Genomic DNA, 6,000 nt, shown 5'->3' with positions numbered 1-6,000 from the left:
AATCAGGGGTGGTAGGCCTACTGACTCTTGGTCGGTGTAAAGGGGGGGGTGGCATGCCACCACCCCCACCCAGCACCCCCACCACCCCCTTCCCCCCGCCCCACCCCCTTTTGATTTCTGTGTAGAAAGGGGATTTAGGTGGGCAGGGGTGGCCGGGAGGCTTAATGGCCTTTTGGCCTGGGGGGGGGGTGTTTAAAGGGAAATATGACTTAATGGTTTGTGGCTGAGTCAGAGGCCTGGGACCTCTGAGTTGGGAGAGGCTTAGATCAGGGTTGGTAGGCCTTACAGGCCTGCTGTCTCTCGGTGGGTGTTAGGTGGGGGTGGTGTGCAACATCCCCCTGTGCCCCCCCACTCCCCCTGCACCCCTTCCTCCCTTTGGTAGGGGTCTGGGGGGTGTCACAGAGGTTTGTTGTTCAGAAAGGGGGTTAGCTGGGCAGGGGTGGCTATGAGACTTAATGGCCTTTTGGCTGGGGGGTTTAAGGGGGATATGCTACTCTTCCCCCCCCCCATTCTTTGGTCCACTTCCCCATGCTTTTCTGAAGGTGGGCCAAAGGAGGGTGCTCTCACATGGGGTGGTAGCCTGCGGGGTGTGGGGGTCCTACCCTTCCCATAAAGAGTGCCCCCCCTTTTTTTTCTTCCTGATGAACTTCGTGGTGCAGGGGTGGGGGTGCAGTAGTGCAAGATTATTTTGTGGATCACCAGCCGCCAGTGTGACGGGTTGTATCTCATTGGCTCAAGGTTAGCTCGCCTTCCTAGGTCGGTGAATGGAAGACCTAGATTGGGGGCACGATGCTGACTCTCTAGCCAGGTTCCCTCAGACCCCCTGGCACCCACCCAGAGGCAGGTAGATCATCAGATTAGGTTAGACCTGGTCTGGTGAGGTCAATTGTAGTTACATTTTGGGGGGCCTTTCTGACTATTGTCAGAAACGCCCCCCCCCAAGAGGTAGGCTCCTGCACTGGCTTCCCCTGGGCGCCCTTTATACAGGGCCAGGGGGCAAGGGAGACCGCATCCACTACATGTGGGGAAGTTTGTCTAGGGCACCTTTCCCAGGGGCCGCACTGAGCCTGTGGTTTCCGCTCCGTCCTTTCTCCTTTTTTAGTTCCCCAGGACCAGATGGATGCACACTGGGCGGCAACATTGGATGAGCCCCAGACCGGGGACCTACGGAGCTTCATCTGGAAGGGAGCAACCCGGCAACTCCGGCCTCGGGGCCTGACAGGACGGCAGGGGTGAGTCTTCTGAAAACACACCCACACCAGTTTACGGGGGGTTAGCCCACTAACCTCCTCGTCGGTACCAAGGGGGCTGGGTTTGCCCATTAAGGGAACAGGTACCCAGCGGTTGTGCCCAAGTTTGGGGGCACCCCCCCCAGCCTTGTCCACCACCGTGGATTCACTGGTGAACATGTAACCTGCTGGGGGGGTACCAGCCGCTGCCCATTGGTACTCACTACGTTAGGGCTCTTGGGGTTTCCAGTCCCCTCACCCAGGGTATCTGGGAATAAGGACATGGGTGGGCTAGGCCCACACTGTCAGGGGTACACCAGCCGCTCCGGGCTACCTCCCATGACAACCGGTATGGCCGATGTTAGGGCTGCTTTGACTAGGTGGCCATTCTGGCCGATCCGCTGGCTGCTAGCGGCACTATTTGCGATTTGATATGGTAGCCTAGGATAAATCTCTGCTTTACAGGCAGGTTGCCTGTTCAAGTTCCAGTGAAGGTATGGCCAGCTGATGAGGCAGGCAGGCCAAAATAGATCTATCCTAGTCTCCCTTAGTTTTTGGGGCATCCTATTTACCCCTGGGGTATTTTTGCATCCCTTTGTCCGGGACCAAATTGTCAGGGGGAGTATATTGACCTCCCTGCCCTATCCCACAGGGAGATCCCCAAATAAGGGAGGGACAGGGGGGCTCACAGATACAGCCTAAAATAGTGAGGTGATGCAATGTTTTAGTTTCTGGCTTTACGCCTTTTGTGGATGCAACCTTGGGCCCAGGAGGAACTGGGCAGGGCGGTGGCCCTGCTCAATTTACACCAAATGGGTTGCCATGGCACATTTCATTGAAAGGTGGGCCTGGCAGGAAAGCAATGGGTCCTTTGCGGCATAGGTGGCTTGATAACTACCGCCAGGGGACCGGAGGTGCCTGAGTCTGTGGTTTCAAATCATCCAGGAGTCCGTTTCCGGTGGGGGACCAATAGCGGTCACCTGATGCTGGAGGGAGCATGTTAACCCCCGCAGGTGCGGGGCAGGGTGGTCGACCCACCCAGTTTTGTTTTGGATTTGTGCTGAAGATTTTAGGAACACTCTTTAATCCCGCCACGGTGGCATGTGCGGTGGCCCTCAGGCTCACATGCCTCCCCCGCCCAGCTAGGAATAGAAATAACCATGTAGAAGCATATAGATGCAGCTCCGGTGAAAGGGCCCCAGTTCGGTCTGGTTGACTGGCTGGCCAGCCTCCTCCAGGGATATCGGCCACGTGATATGTGCGGGCTTCACCTTTTAGGATTTTTGGGAGGTGTTCAGATTCCCATGTTAGGACCCCAGTGGGTCCTTCTTTTCACAGAACCTTATTGATTCTTGAAAGGGAGGACGTTTCAGATTAGAACAAAAAGGAAGTTGATGAGGGCAGGGTCCTTGGCCCCTTCCCTTCCCCCTCCTTTCCCAAGTAGGAGCATCCCCTAAGCGTAGTACCTTAAAAGACCAAGGCATACACCTTGATTCACCATCTGTCTGGCCCAGGGTGTGTTGTTAACTACTTTGCCCCCTAGGCCTCATCTGTACGGTAGTGTATGTTGACACGGTCGTAGCCATGGTAAGGGCTACAAGTCAGTTTCCCAATGCCAGGACTTTACCACGGCATTTGACAGTTAGGTCCCCTTGGGATTCCCTTAGCTCTCGTGCAGCCGTAGGGACCATCCTCTGGCCTTTCCTGGGGAGGGAGTAGGGCACCACCAGGCAGTCTTAGAGTCTGCCTGCTGCAGATTGGAGAGGACATGACGTAAATTGGAAAGGGGGTCCCGCCTTATGAAGGTGCCCTTAGGCATCTTCGGGGGTTTGCAGCCCATGGCCTGCTGACTGGGCAGCGGCCAGTATTTGCGGGATCCCACTTTCTGGGCATTTCCCCCCCCCTCTTTTAGCTATAGCTTAGCACTTTGGGTGACCATTTGGCTGCCTGGACTGTCCACCTTGGCGCGACACCTGGCTGGCCATGAGGTTATTCCTTAGCACCAAAAATGAATGTGTAAGTAAATGGGTCGTTTTCCATGAGCAGAGCAATTTGACCAATTATTCCAGCGCCAGGTGCTTTGCTCAACAGGGTATCCTTATGGCTTTCAGGGGTAGGTTGGCGGGCCTGGCGTATATCGCCAAGGCTCGTGGCGCTACCGATACCATCAATGACCTCATGTAGAAGGATGTTGTAAGGTGGTTCTGGGATCTGCCCCGCCCTGTGTCTGGCACCCGACTACCTTTCCACATCCCACAGCTGTCCGCCCTAAGCGAGCACGGATCAGGTGGTGCTCTTCATGCAGGAAGCCTGCCTGTCCCGCGCGACAGCCATGACGTTGGGTTTGGGAGCGTGTTTGTGACCGCATCGTTTAGGGACAGCTGTTTGTCCGAGTAGCAATAGTGTGATATGCCAAATAGCTGACAGGGGTCCCACCCTACCTTCGCTGGTCCAATGGGGACCAGCAGGGCCAGGGAGCGTAGTTGCCTTGCGCCAACAGGAGAGGAAGGCTCATAGGTTTCGGCGCCGGGCCTCTCGCACCCACAGGTAGCCCAGGGAACTTTTGTCTAATGGTGCCCCCCTTTAACCAGATATCAGTTTTGTTTGTCACATCTAGAGCCTTAGTTCATAGGCCCTGACCTGTCCAGGTTAGGCACGCATTCCTTCGGATGTGTGTCGCTGCCACGGTGTGGCATTGGTTTTCACGGATGACGGGATCTGGTTAATGGGCTGGAGGCCATCCATCTTCCGTTCTTATGTGAGGGCTCCTTCATTAGGGCCCACCTTATTGGCTGTGTTTAACTTCTGTTTTGTCTTCCAGCCGGTTCTGCTTCCAGGCCTGCCGTGTGGCTGTGGCCACTGTCGTTTTCGGGCCAGAAGATATGGTGCAAGGTCGTTTGCTGGACTGATTCAGCCTGGTCGGCCGTTGGGGTCTTGTTGAGAGAGGCCCTCCCTCTGGTTGTTTTTTGGCCGGTGCTGTTCCAAGAGAGCCCCCAAGTCGCTGGTTTCCACCTTGGAGGCAGTGACCTTGGAGTTTTGCACGGTGTGGCAGGTGTCAGCCCACGATGACTTCTGGGCCATCGTTTCTGCTGTGGACACGCGTGTGCGTAGTCTGAGATTCCGCCAGACCATCTGCCGGAATGCTTATCACCTATAGCTGTCAACAAGGCCAGGTTACGGTAACCAGGATGTTAGCAAGGTGTTAAGTGGGTTTGGGGGGGTTAAGTAGTTTACATCCCCTGACAAAGAGTTATGCCCCGGTTCTACCGAGCCGACGGCATTCCCTTTTAGATGAAGGGAATGCCATTTTTCTGTCGGACCTGCAGATGTTCCTCCAGGACTTAGATAGGAGTTTTGGAGGAGTCGGGGGGCTAAGATTGAGATCTGACCCCCCTCCGTGGCAGGTTAGGAGCAGAAATGGGCAGTAGGAGCAACCGCGCATGCTCCTTTGGGCATCTTTTTAAAAGGTGATGGACCGCCTCTCTCCAGGAACTAGAGATTTGAACAATGTCGGGGATTGGAGAGAGGATGCCCATGGGACTCACCGGATCCAATTTCCATTGGGGATTGGAGGGTGAGCTCCTCCCACACGCCAAGGGGCGTGGTTTGGATCCAGGTTCACCTGGTTCAGCAAGGAGTTTTTGCCCAATGTTTCCCAAGAATGTTTTGGCAGGAATTTCCACCCCATTAGTTTTTGGCCTCTGCAGGTCCTTTGCTTATAGTTGAATTTGAATATTTAAATTTACGTATTTAAATTTACATTATTTAAATTTATGTTAATTTAATAAAGTGACCCTATTTTTAACCCATACGCTGTTTCAGCGTCTTTACTCTGCTTCCGGGGCAATGTTTTTAGTGCAAACTACCGGTAAAACAAGAACAAGAAATGATAGGAAGGTGGGGTGGTGGTGGATTGTGCACCCCATGGAGTAGCGCTGCCAGTCAGATCTGATAAGGAGAAGAGGGATCAGGTGTGTATCTTTGACAGCCATGCACACACAAACACACACAAACACATGAGAGAGCAGAGAGCAGACCATGTGACCAGAGCTTGGGAAGGCTGCTTTTTCTGCTGGCCCCAGGAAGTGTCAGTATCTCCAGTGTGTGCATACAAATGCAGACTCCCTGGGTGATTGCAGCCTTGGAACAACTCTGCAAAAACTGCACGCCAGTGCAAGAACTTAATTGCCTCCCACATACGAGTTTTTCTTTACCTTGTAAGGGCCAGAGGTGGCTCCGAAGCTCTAGTCGCCCAAGAAGGGGGTGGGGGGACACTGCCTGATTTCTCTCCTCACAAAGCAACCTCAGATGTTGAATGATCAGATTACTTCTGGGAAATATATGGCTTTTCCACAGCCTAAATCTTCCAGCGTTCTATTTTGGGGAGTTTTTCCCCTCTCAAACCCCTCCATCAGAGTTTCAAAATGTTTCCCCACTGTTGAAAATGGGGAGTGAATAACTGATGTCAAGTTGGCAAAGCTCACACAGTCACATGACCACCCAGTCACATGACAATCAAGCCACTCCTGCCCAGTCACAAGTCACACCCACAAAATAAGCCGCGCCCACAATGTGGTACTAAATTTTTTTTGCTGCCCTGCATTGCATACACGGCCTTGTAAAACCTCCACAAAAAGCCTGGATAGCAGATAATCAGATGACTCAGTGCACCAGCGTGCCTTCTGTCCCCTGTCTAATAATCTCTCCTTATCTCATTTATCTTTCCTTCCTTTCAAATTTGTTCACCTATACTTTTATATCTTTTTTCTAC

Source organism: Erythrolamprus reginae, chromosome Z (genome assembly GCF_031021105.1).
Source record: "Erythrolamprus reginae isolate rEryReg1 chromosome Z, rEryReg1.hap1, whole genome shotgun sequence".
Classification (NCBI taxonomy): Eukaryota; Metazoa; Chordata; class Lepidosauria; order Squamata; family Dipsadidae; genus Erythrolamprus; species Erythrolamprus reginae.
The sequence above is the reverse complement of the archived record's forward strand: the minus strand, read 5'-3'. Positions refer to the sequence as shown.